The following is a 14,527-nucleotide window of genomic DNA, read 5'->3' as shown; positions in this document are numbered from 1 at the left end:
ATTCCTCTGATGGTATGCATGTTTTTTTAGAAATCAGATCCCATCTTTTGTTTATGCTCTCTAAAACTAAATTTGGAACATTAGTGAATAGAGAAATAACATCCAAAAAAGCTAGAACGTGATCTGATTCTATGGAATAGTTGACTGAAGTTTAGAACGTTCCTGGAGCGATTTTTAAAAACGCATTTGTTCCACTTCTAGCATACAATCACTTTTAAGAGACAAAATAAACAAAATAAACAATATTTGCACCATGTACATCCTTAAGAAGAAAGGTTATACCAGAAAAACCATCCTCAGAATTACTTAAAAAATTCTCACTATCGTAAAAACTATTTGTTCCATTTGTACTTTTATATAGAGTTGCTCCTAAGTATCATATACAAGATAAAAAATATTTCGACCATGTACACCCTTCGGAAGACAGACCATTTGTTATTCAATTCATCCAAGTCAGATTCCGTATTAAACTTATCAGGAGTGATATTAACATAATAAGATTTTTTGTTATAATTATTAGGGGATCGGTCAAAAGAAAATTTTACCTCATTAGAATCCAAAATTGTACTTAAAAAATTGATATTATTGAGGCTGTTTTTAATCATATCCCTTCGCTTCGTAATCAACCACGAAATCTTTTTATTCATCCTGACGCATTCTCAGATCCATTGACTAAAACTTAATCTCTCTTAAAAAAAAAAGAATTTTCGATTAAAATTGATAAGATGTTAGAAATCTTCCTAGAAACTTTGTATAAATTCGATAATGCTAATGCTTCGTAGATGCCTATATACATCTTGGAGTTCTAGTCGCATAATGATGACTATGTGATTATGTTCAATCCTACGAAGCTTATAATTTGAAGTTTGTTCATATAAAGAAATCTTATTATAAAACTTTTTTTGATCCAAGTGTGGAGGAGTTATGTTATATTTCATACAAGCTTTTAGAAATCGAATGCGTAATCGTAATGAATTATTTAGTTTCATATATTTAATAAAAGAATTTAACAATTGGACCGTATGCACATTGAATCTTGATTTAATAAAGGCGAAAAATGGCATGTGATGCATATTGTAGTCTGCGTAACTAATAATCAAAAATAACAAATTGGACTCGGTAGATAAACATCTAACAATATAAAAAAGAACTATACGAGCCAAGTTGGATAACAGTTGCTAATTTATTCTTTTAATATAAAATTACAAATGAGACCGCGATAAACATAAACAAAACAAACGTTTCGACTCTTACTTTGGTCATCATTAATGTGTGAACATTAGATTATAATAACCGACTATGTATTCGCAGTGACTTATTCTAAAAAGAATAATATCTTACTAATATCTTTGTTTTCCTTGTACATAATTTCAACATCCTTTTCTTCAAAAATTTTCCAAAAGTTTTCATCATATCAGAAATAGCTTCCCTGTTTTTCGCCAATAATACAATATCGTCCGCGTACGCGAGACTCCATATCCTACTGTTTCCTACCTCTACTCCTCCTATATTTCTTTCTCTAAATTCCTCCTCTAACTCTAACATGTATAAGTTGAACAAGAGTGGACTCAACACACAATTTTGGCGTACTCCTTTTTGCGTTGAAAATCGTTTTGTCGTTCCTTGATTGGTTCCCTATCCATACCTCTGTTTTTTCATGTAACGAAGCATATGTATAATGCTCCGTTACTAAACGCGTATTATGCCCACACCGTTTGGGGTCGCCCGAATATCCCCGAATACGACCGAACTTCACGCGCGTGTCAATAATCTGTCACGCGCCGACGACGTGACAGATCAGCTGTTTTGCAGAAAAGTTTAACCAATCGCGTTTTGACACGCAGACAAAAATGGGGTATATAAATCTGACAAATTCGATTCAAAGAAATAATCAGTCCTGTCCGAGTCGTCCGTTTCCAATACACCGATCCGATCCAAACAACATGAGGATTTTCTCGTTCTGAATATCGAGTGTTCTCAGTATCTTCGTTCTCTTCCTATCCGAAAAATTGAAGTGTTCTCAGACTTTTTTCCTTCTGCGGAATACCGACCGTTCTCAGTATTCTTGCTTTATTTCTATCCGAAAAGTCGAAGTGTTCTCGGACTTTTCCCTCGACATACGCGTGTCAAGCGAAAACTCATGTCGCGAAAGCGTCTGTAGTTGCCTAGCGTGCGTTCGAGCGTTTGGCAAACGCGGGCCCGGTTACCCTAGCAACGCGCTGCGACCCACGCGCTATCCCGCGAGTATACGTATACACATTCGATATCCGATCGCGCTGCGAATCTCACAAACTATCTCACAATCAATCATATACGAGCGGCGTCACGCTACTTACAACAAGCGACTTATGTCTATATCTCATAATGTTAATTTCGTGTATTAAAATAAATTGTTGTTAATTTATTGTTAATCAAACTCTGGCATCACGGATTCTTCTGTAAACCGAACCCTGGCGAGCATATCCGTCCAACTGATCTACGTCCCCGCCTCCGCACCGATTATTCCGATCGCACAGGGATGTACCACGTTACATTCATAAATCCTTTGAATCCTATCAACTAAGATCTTCACTTAGAATGTCTCCTTAGAATGTCTCATAGAATCTCCCTATTCACGTTATCAAAACGCTGCTTTTAAGTCTGCGAATAGGGCGTACACTTTTTCATTCTTTTTTTGCATTATATGATTCAATATAAAAATGTTGTCCATAGTTGACTTTTCTGAATTCAGCTTGACCTTCTGGTAGTAATTCCTTCACCTCTGCCTTCTTTTCTAGACTTCTTCTCACAATCTCTGCGTACACCTTGTATGCGGTGCACAATGAGATTCCTCTGTAATTTTCCTGATCTTCCTTTCTATAAAGTGGAACTATTATATTCATTCTCCAGTCCAACGGAATCGAATTTTCCCTTCAAATTTGTTTTAACAGCCTCATCAATCTGTTCCATATTTCCTCCGCATACTTCCATGCCTCCATCGGTACCTGCTGCCTTTTTGTTCTTCATTTTTTCCACTGCATGCCTAATTTCTTCTTCCTTAATTTCATCTTTTTCACTTTCTTCCTTTTGCTTTCTATTGATTTTCTTCATTGTTCCTCCTATTTCCTCCAATAACTGCACAAAATACTCTCTCCATCTCTTCTTTTCTATTTTGTTTTCCTTCCGTTGCCTTATACCTCTTTTCTCATTTATATATTTACTATACTTCTGCTTCTTTTTTTATATTCTTTTTTTATATTCTTGAGTTCCAGTTCTTCCTTTTCTCTTTTTTTTTCTGCTTTTTCTCCCTTAAATAACTTTCTTTGCTGCCTTTTCCTTTCCTCCATCTCTTGTACTTCTTCTGCATCTCCCTTTTCTTTTCTGTACAGCTGTTATCCTATCAATTTTTTGTATCCTAGTTTTCTCCTCTTTCTTCTAAACTTTTCCTAATCATTGCTTCTTGAATAATCTCCCGCAGACTTTTTCATTTTTTCTCTATCGTATCTCTTTCCCCTGGTTCTCGTCGACATTTTCTCTGTCCTTTCTCTATATTTCTCTATTGCTTCCTTATCCTAACTAATAAAAATATATAAACTGAAAAGTTTTAAAGGTTCAGTAAATGGTTCAGTAAATTTGTCATTGTGTTTCTTATATTTTATATTCTTTACTGTCATATCTCTTAAACAATCTAAAAATAAACTTATATTCAAAAATTTCTATTTTCTATATTAATGATACTTAATAAAATATTTCAGTATGTCTTCAATAATTGTTGTTAGTGTTTTAAGGATATAACTCTGTAATTTTAGATTGGGATTTTTCAAATAGTTCAAATTCTTTTAATTTTCATTGTTGTCTGGTCATTTTATCTTTTGCGTTTTTAGTTTAAGATTGAGACTCATTATTTAATGTCGCAAAATTGTTAACCTCTTTAACAATTCTACATTCATAAAAATACGGTTTACCTAATAAACTTGACGTTTTATCATTGTTTAATTAAAATTATTATATAGTATTTGATATAGAGAATTGATATAGAGAATTTCAAACTGTTTGTGAAATATTTCTTTAGTTCTATGGGATCTACTGGGATTTAGTGCAATATAAATTTCTGCATTTTGAATAGTATTGACCTCACTATTAGCATCAATGTCATTAGATTTTTATATTTTTGTAAAGCGAATGAAAATAAAGTACTATTAGAATTATCATTTTTTTCTGTTTCTTATTTTTAATATGAGTTAAAATATGTTTATTAAAATTGGATAATATCCATTTAATTCTAATTCTGGAACTTTTTACTGAATATCCTGTAAAAACAACATCGTAGAAGTACTGTTTAATTTTTGCACAATAATTTTCATCTATTTATCATAACTTTTAAATTATCGGAAAGATTAATGGGAGTTAAACGCGATACATAAAGCGCAATAATATCTAACAGAATAAATATATAAATTAATATTTTTGTTTATTTATTAAATAAATGTAAACGTTTCGACTCCATTTCGAACCTTTTTCAGTATAATTCTATAATTTCTTATAATAAATCCCATGAGATTAGATTGAGGCATTTTCTTGAGGCTAAAATCATTAAAAATCATTAAAATTTGATTGGAAGGCCAATGTGATAACAAACAATTGCGGAATGTCAATGCGATATCTCCTGAGTAGAATATTTCAATTATTATTAAATATTATTAATATTAAATTAAAATTTAATAAAAATATCGGGGAAATAACTTACTTATATGTAGAAGAGCATACAAAGAAATTTTTCCGATAAAAAACCAAACTCCCTATGTCGAATGTCTGCAATAAAATTAGTAATAAAAAAAAATAATAAATAACAAAATAGATATACAGTGGTTGAGAGACCGATACGCACTGATTCGGTAGGAATAAAGACAACTCTGGAAGGTGGACATCATTAAAAATAAAAACATCTAAATATATTCGCGAGTTAAAGAAGGAGAACAATTAAGTAAAAATAAAAATAAAAGAAATAAATTAAAAATCATAAATAAGTCCAGAAATAAGACAATTAAAAAGGAATGAAAACGCACAAAGTATTGTATTGCAACCAGATAAAAAATAAGTCATAGATCGTTAAGGATCGCTGTATAATCATGGTGCGAAAACTCTGTATCAGACTGCAGATTTAAATCATAATCATTGTTTTATATATCCTAATGTCCAACAAAATTTCTGAAATTCTGTTTGTATAGGAACCGGTCATTTTCTAGAACTTTAATATTTTTCCAAACAAAGTCGTGATTGCAATCAACCTTGTGTTATGATGGAATAATTGTCAGCGTTTTTTTATTATTGTTTTTATTATTGTTTTTTTATTATTTCTCTTTGCCACTATTCTTATTTTCAAAGTTCAGTCGATCTGTCTCATATAAGATGCATCACAGTCTCTGCGGTCAATATTATAAACCACATTTTTTTTGTCCCCGTTAAGCAAATTATTCTTCTGCGCCCTAATAAATCTATTAAATTTATTAAGACTATAAAATGCTAGCCTAACATCAAGATCCCAAATTACATTTTTAAATCTCTCAGACAGCTTCGAAACATACGGAATGGCCAATTATGATTTTTTCACTGTACCCTTCTCCGAAGCTGTTATGCTAACATTTTATCGGAATTCTTTTACTTAATAATAATTTAGAATATTCATTGATCGTATCAAAGATAAAATTAGGAGGATAATCATTATTTAGTAAAGTTTTTATAACAAATTTTATATTGTTAAAATGATATTTCGATTATGATAAAAGAAAAGTTCTGTGAATCATTCCTACAACGGTACTTCTTTTTTGAGTGAAAAGATGTGGAAACGTAATTCAAACATCTTCCTGAAAATGTTTGTGAAATCAGTCAAATTCAAAACTATCATTATTATTATTATTATTAATGATAATATCTAGAAAATTCAATCTATTTCCAACCTCAACTGTGAACTGCAATCGTGGGTAGAAAAAGTTGAAGATATTCCGTATCTCCTCAACTTTATCAAAGGGAGCCGCCCTTGCAATATCTACGTATCTTACATAAAAAGTCAGGAAATTTAAATGTTTCCAACACTTTGCTCTCTAAATCTTATAATACTAGTAAGCAACGACAGGCAATACTTCTTTTTATTCTCCCCTACACACAAGTGAATCATCTCTCCGATGTTTTTATAAATCTTAATTGATTTAATATTAATCATTAGAAGACTCTTTTCGGGAGATATTGACATCCTACAATTGTCTGTTGTTGTATCTTCCAATCAAGTTCCAATGATTTTTAAGAGAGCAGAGATGAATCCCTAATCTTAAGGATTCATTGTAAGAAATTGGAATTATGCTGAACCCGAATGGAATAGAAACATTCACATCTTTTTAGTAAACGAAAGTATTAATTTATCTGTTAGATATTATTGCGTTCCGTTTGCGTGCTTAATTTTCATTAGCCCTTCCATTCTTATTTTAATTATTGATAATTACGAAAGTTTTTCATTCTTAATTAAATTATCAATCTGTTTAACAAATTCTTCGGTACGTTTCTCGGTAGCGTTTTTCGGTACTCATTAATACATTTTTTAATATATCTTTTAGCCAAGTTTTCTACATGTTCTTCAGCACCATTTTTATTTTCTTTATTTTCATCTTCAATTATTTCTTTCACTTTTCTTTGCATGTCGTAACAGTTTCTTTTCTTTTGACTCTTTTCTTTACAAGAATTATTTTTCTTATTACATTTGGTACAAAATTTATTTAAAATATTTTCAGCTTCCTTGATATAGATATCTTTTAAATGTTTCTTATGCCTGTTAGCAATCTTAAAAAATGACGGATTTCGATATTTTCCAATTAATTCTGTTAATTTATTTTCATTTAATTAAAAGTTTAGTTAAATCTTCTTTTGCAAATCTTTCTAATTCTATTATATAGATATCATCTAATTTTTGAAATATATATTTGAAATATATATTATCATAACCTGCATAATTTAAAAGAAACTTTATATAATTTGATAGTTTTGTTTAGTATAATTTTGATAATATTTATTTAATATTTTATTAATAAATTCTTCAGCTTTTATTTTAAATCTGAAAACTAAAATAATATTCTCAACAATAAAAAGTATTATTTTTTTATTGCGAATATACATATATTTCATAGGATGGACAATAAATAGAATTTTTCGTAAATAGCCAGATAGCCAAGCTTGATATAGTACGATATTGAACTAATGCATTGCATGTATTGCTATATATTTGCCGTACATTTGCTGATATCGAAATAAGATACATAACGAATACAACAATATGCCTGCTTATGGATACAATCAGTTGACGAAATTTTAAAAGCAAACAATCAGCAATAATGGTATGTTATATTGTCAGCAATATATCAACAACATATCACCAACAAATGATTAATCGTTTCATCTTGAACATTATGATAAAAACATGACGGCAATAAAACATATATAATGATTTCCATCCGTTATCACATGTCTTTAAACATGAAGATTTTTAATTGTAGTTCAATGCTAACAGTGTTGATAATATGTCACACGTTTACGGCAACTTTTCAGCAAAAAGACATATAGTTTTCGAGATTTATATACAAATTGTAAATATTCATTTTTAATTACATTTACAAATATACATTTTATCCTAATATTATCCTAAGTAACTGATGTATACATTGCAATCTTATATTAATCATATTACACATAATATAGTAAAATAAAATGAGAAAATGAAATAGAAATATGAATAAAAATTAACAACATTCTCTGATTAATTAGTACAATTTTGATTAAATAATAATATAGTTATATTAGAAGTGTCTTTGAAACAATTTGTTGTCTTGAAATCTGTTTAAAGATTTCTTTTGATATAATTTTATTGCCATTTTGTTAAAAAATGCGATATTTCTGGACACACATTGTCGTTTCAAAAATAATAAGTTTATATATTCTGTATTACTTAAACATTGTGTTGTTTTGAAATATTTACAATGCACAACTCTGGTAAAAATTTTGGACAAAATCGAACAGAAATGGACTTGATTTCTATTGGCTTCTAAACTGTAAGCTGTTGATTGTATCTATCTGTATATAGATAGCTAAAAGAAATCGATAGAAATCTTGTCTGTTTTTGTTCGATTCTGTCCGTCAGTTTTACCAGAGAAATTGGTACAGAACATTTTGTTGGCATATTATCAGCATATGCAGTATTCATTATTTGGCATATGTTACCGTCATGTTGTTGTTAACATGCTGTTGAGTGTAGATAGCATACCGATGATGACAAGCTGCTTTTAAATTATTATTTCAAGTTGTCGCCAATTTGCTATCAACATATTGGTAATTGCGGATGACAAATTGATAACACGAGTTGTTAAGTTGTGAATAGTAGATTGATACTAACATATTGCCATCGAGAGAGAGATTTGTCATTATTAAAATTATTCCATTGAGTTCAACGCGACAGACATAATGCTGTCTTACCTTGTCCCGAGTTTGTCTAAATTAGTTGCAATGACTTTCAGCTATATGACAGCAAATTTGAAACATTTTGCTATCTGAATATGTAGGTATTGTTACCAAATTGTGTCCTTAAAAATAAAAATAAGAATGTAAATATACAAAAATAGAAAAATAGAGTAGATGAAGCAAATAAGTAAATAAATATCTTATCTTAAGCATATTTCAGTTTTTATTTCAGTTTGAGGATACCTAATTATATTAATTTATATTAATTATATTAATTTTTACATATCTGAAATTAACATATCAACGTTTTAAATTCTTTTACAAAATTTGCATGATTCGAATTTTGTAAATAATTATTTATTATTCTTTATTTTTGACATTGTGATAAATGTATAAAATCGTTTTCAATAGAAGTTCGCAATATAATATTTTAATAAAATCTATTTTTTCTATTTTTTCTAGGACTATAAGAATTTTCTATTTTTTCTAGGACTGTAAGAATATACATTTATCAAAAAATATATAAATTTCATGTTCAAACCAAGAATATCTGCAAGCATGAGTAAATGAATTTAAGCAGTGAGCACGAACAAGCATAAGTGATCACTAACCAATATATCTATTTCTTATTATTTTATAAAAAAAAAAATCACGTATTCTTTCATGACTGCCTGCGTTTGGTCCGCTTAGGCGATAAATACTCATATTTTTGTTATACACTAATCTATTTCCAAAGAGAATAAAACTAATTCGTTTAATGTACTTTACTCTTGTACGTAAAGTCAGTACCTTCACATCTATTTGTTAAACAACGAGCAATAAATTCGAAAGTAGTATATCTTGCGAGCAATTAATTCTATAAACATTTTGGAGCACAAATAAGAACGGCAATTAATTCGTTTAATGTACTTTACTCTTGTACGTAAAGTCGACACCCCCATATCTTTTTATTAACCAACGAACAATAAATTCGTTAATGATATATCTTGCGAGCAATTAATTCTAGAAACATTGTGGGGCACGAATAAGCGGCAACTAATTCGTTTAATGTACTTTAGTCTTGTACGTAAGTTTTGTACGTAAAGTCAGCATCCCCATATCTTTTTGTTAAACAACGAGCAGTAAATTCAAAAATGGTATATCTTGCGAACAATTAATTAGTAAAAAAATTTGATGTATTTACTTTTTGTTTTTAATTCTCAATTTATTTTCTGAAGTGAGAATGCTAGCTTCCTGGGACACTAGCACTCCCACATTTTTAAATTTAGTTTCCTGCGAATTGATAGACGCAATAAATTCGGGACTACAGCAATAAATTAGCATTAAATTAGCATTTAATTATAGTATGAGTCCGAACTTTTGTTTTAGTGGTGAGAGTGCCAGTTTCACAGGTTGATGCAACAACGAACATCGACAAATGAAATGCTCGTTCATTCTCGATCTGAACTCGAATTAGCAATGCATTTACTATAATTTTGTTATAAAATACAAAAATATATTAAAATTTTTGTTAAATTTTAAAAATATTCTAATAAGTAAATAAGCAAACGCAATTAATAATAATGACCATATAGTGGAATGTAATATATCTTCTAATATATTTACAGATTTCTAAAGAAATGTACACTTGTTTGCCAGAATGATTGACCCCTCTAATATGATAATAATATAATACAAATCTAAGTTACATGATTATATTTCTCGTTGTTATTTTAAACAAATTTACAACATAGCTTAAGCACAGTAGCTTAAAGCCATAACTAAGTTTTTTCTTTAAATAATTATATCAATTACCTCTTATTCACGAAAAATTTTCATTACAAGAAATACAATTTTTCTTATTTAAATCTGGAATCTTCCAATTCTTAAATTTCTTATTTGCAGTAAGTATTTCTATACATTGAATTATTTAGTTATTATATCATAAATTATTTATAACTATTAATTTAAATTGATTATAATATAAAATAAATTAATTTTTAATTTTAATTTTAACGTTATATGTCAATGTTAACTTAACGTATAAGATAAAAAATAACTACTGATGTACTCCTTACTAATATATTATTGAATTATTTTGTTGTCTGAGATGTCTTATATTTAATAAATATACAATACAAAATATTAATGCAAATATCTTAATGAAACACATTTGAAAAGAATGTTACACTGAGACTTATAGTATCTATTAAGAAAAAGAGATACGTCATGTAAATTATCATTAACATTGCATCTTTCTTTGTAATTTTAATAAACAGAATAATTTTAGTTTTTAAAAATTAAAAATATTAATTAGTTCTTTTATTACATTTATATTCCTCTTAAGAAATAGAAAATATTCTAGCCGTATTGCAGTGATAATAACACGTTCCACATAATATTTCAGTTTGCAAAATTCGTATTGGTATTTGGATTGGAATTAATAACTAATTACTTAATTCAAAATTAATTAATTAGTTATAAGATAGACTATAAAATTAATAATTTTTAAATATTAGAAAGAAATATGGACAATACTCTGCAAGATCTTTAATGCCTAATAATATCTTTCTTTATTTGTAGAATTTGTGTATGTATATTTTCTTAATATATTTTTTAATATTTTTTCTTAATAAATTCCAATCTATAATATTTTTTTTTTCAAATGTGTCTCAAAGTGTGTCTTAAAGGTCTGCATTGACATTCTATACTGCTTACTTAAACCTACGATACATAGAAAAACGTAAACAGTAAAACTTAGACACTAAGTGAAACAACCAATCATTGAGAATTAATCCTCATTGTAATTTTCAACTTATTGGTTAATTCGCTTAAGTGATTAATTGGTTAAGTTATATTGCATATGTTTGTCTGAATGGGCCATATTATTAATCTATTGAACTGATTTATTAATGCATTTAATTGATAATGATTTAATGCATTTAATGCATTTAAATGATAATATGGTAATATGCATTAATGATCCCCCCCCCTCTTTCGCAATGTAAAAACTTTCAAAGTCGATATACGATCTGAATAGTAATTTATAATTTAAACTATAATTGATAACGTATCATGCATGCGTACTATGTACTATATATTATATATAGGATGATTCATTTAATATCTTGAATATTTCACTTATTTTTGACGATCATTGGTGATAAAAGTGTTAAGATAGAATTATCAAAAAATCAATTGTTTACGAAATATTTTATACTTCTGTCATATATTCTGATATATAATATAAAATATATATAATATAAATATTCATTTTTTAATAATTCTATCTTACTTCTTTTATGTATAAAGTAATGAGACAAATTAATTGATAAAAAAGATACATAATTGTTTTAAAAAAATTATGCAATTAGCAATGTGCAAGTACATACAGTTTCGGTAACTGAGATATTGCGACGCAATCGTGAGGCAAAGTTCAAATTGGTAAATTTAAGAAGTCCTGGTCGTCGTCGTAACTCTCCTTTTTCTGTCGCAAGAGGCGCTAATGAACGTCTCTGTATGACAGCTTTTGCAGCGCTCATTTTTTTTATTTGATATTTCTTTGATAGATGTCCTTCGTATGAAGTTGTACGTATTGATTAATAAAAAAGAAGATATAACGTGTATAATAGTAAGTAATATTGTAATAATATATAATACATTGAAGAAATAGAATAAGAAATAGAAATAGAAATAGAATTAGATTTTTACAACAAATTAAATTATTAGATTTTTATTATATTATTAGATTATTGACAACAAATGTATTAGATTTTTACAACAAATTATTAACATTTATTAACAATTATTAATAAATTATTACATTAAACATAAATAACATAAATTAAACATAAATAACATAAAAAAACATATAACATAAAACAACATAAATAATATATAACATAACATATAACATAACATATCAGAAGCGAAATTGATTACTATTTCAAAACAAAAATATACTAAAATAAAAGATACTTTATGGACATTACCAAAAGTTATTTTTTCTGTTCAAGAATCACATGAAACGGTTCAAAAAAATACTATTTGAGTAAAATTTGAGTAAATACTATTTGAGTACATGGATTTCAAAATAAGAATAAAGTTTCATCTTACGCAAATGCAGTTTTGCAATTTCTTTTGCATTTAAATGTTATTAGAAAATAAATTTTTGAGTGTGATAAATTAAGTTTTAGGTATATTAATGAATCGATATGAAAACGGAATATCTGATTTGAATAATACATAATACAGTACGACAAGATTTAAGAGGTAATTTTTCTAGCTGCATAAAACAAAATGTATCTGAATTTCTCATAGCTATCTATGAAAAATATGATTATATAAAAAATATATAAATATGATTATATAAAAAAATCTAGTTAAACATCAAATACGTTCTATATAATACAACTATAGTAAAACTTGTAATAATACAATTGTTATTACTAATGATAATATTTTTATTTCAATTCCCATTACTAATTTAAAGAAAGACAGTTACGATCTTCATGATTTATTAAATATTACTTTTTCGAGGTGATATCACTCTCATGACCTATGTAAAAATTGTACATGGAAAGATACAATATTTAAAAAAGAATTAACATTAACACGAGAAATACTTATCATTTATTTACAATTATTTTCAGAACAAAATGGTAATAAAAATAGATCAATTTAATTTGCGTGCAGTACCAACAACTACAATATCAGTAAGCGGACAATTTTATAAGGTAATGAATGCCATTTTTCATCATAGATCATTGAAGATAGTCATTATATATAAAGATAAAACGTCTAATGGATAGATAGATATTGATGCGCAAATTAACAAGAAAAAATGGCCAAAAAAGAAGAGCAAAAAATGTGTATATTTTTTTTTTTTAAATTATTAAAAAATAATGACTGAATACTGATTGTTTTTTCTAGTATATATAAAGTAAAAAAATGTTTCAAATATGCTAAATAATAAATACTATTTATTACTAAAAAAATGAATGATATCCTAATAAAATTACCTTTTAAAAAAGGTAAAAAATAACGCCAAATTCACGCGCCAGTTTTTTTATTTATGTAAAAGAAAGAATTTTATACAAAAATTTTCATCTACAAAAGTCTTTTTAATAATAAATTTCATATTAGTACAAAAGATGTAATATGAAAAACTGGCGCCAACTTCTAATTTAAGCCTTACGCGCATTCACATTGCTAGGAGGCCAAGGAGCTGTTTGCAGGTATGCATTATAAGCAAATGTTTCATCATTTATAGATCGATAGATTGTTATTAAAATCAGAAGGATGAAATATCAGTCTATTCAAGTCTCTTGTTACAAAAATTCTTTCTTGTCTAAACAAAATGACGTAATGATGTAAAAACTTTTGTTGATTTAACGCATAAATTATTACAATTTATTCATTATATTTTAAATTAAGTAAGAGAATTAATTAGATAGATTTTTTCTATTAATTGTATTAGATTTTATTTCTCTTACTTATTTAGTTATTTTACTTATTTATTTTGTATTTTATATACTTAAACAGTATGTAAATAAAATCTGTAAAAAATGCAAAAATGCAAAACAAACAATTTTACACATAATTTTTAAAAAATTAAAAAATTAATAAGATTATTCATTATTAATATGATACATTCTTCTAAATTTTAATTTCTTCTGATATATCATATATTTTTTGTTATAAAAAAATTTATACTGCAAAGAATTATTAAAATATGAATAAAAAATATTATACTAAAATGAGAAAAATAAAAATAATCTTGATATTTTAAACATAATTTTTTGGTAATTACATAATTTTAAATTATTTTATTGAATATTTTACATTTTCATCTATATACATATATCTACTTTTATACAAAATGGTTTTCTCAATTATATTATTGATTATAAATAATAATCACAAACATAATAAATCTTTATTAATTTTGATATTCTATTATTAATATATTTTTGCGATATTAGACTGCGTGTGCGTGCGTGCGTGCGTGCGTGCGTGCGTGCGTGCGTGCGTGCGTGCGTGCGTGCGTGCGTGCGTGCGTGCGTGCGTG

General features: G+C 27.5%; 1 protein-coding gene across 7 annotated transcripts in view; it reads right to left on the bottom strand.

Moving 5' to 3' along the window:
* LOC105432862 (uncharacterized) overlaps positions 1–14,527 on the bottom strand; it is a 552,262-nt gene that overhangs the window by 536,108 nt on the left and 1,627 nt on the right. The gene's annotated exons all lie outside the window — the stretch shown is intronic.

This window comes from Pogonomyrmex barbatus, unplaced genomic scaffold, assembly GCF_055798465.1.
Source record: "Pogonomyrmex barbatus isolate J1 unplaced genomic scaffold, ASM5579846v1 scaffold7, whole genome shotgun sequence".
Taxonomy (NCBI): Eukaryota; Metazoa; Arthropoda; class Insecta; order Hymenoptera; family Formicidae; genus Pogonomyrmex; species Pogonomyrmex barbatus.
This window is presented reverse-complemented; position numbering and strand designations above follow the sequence as displayed.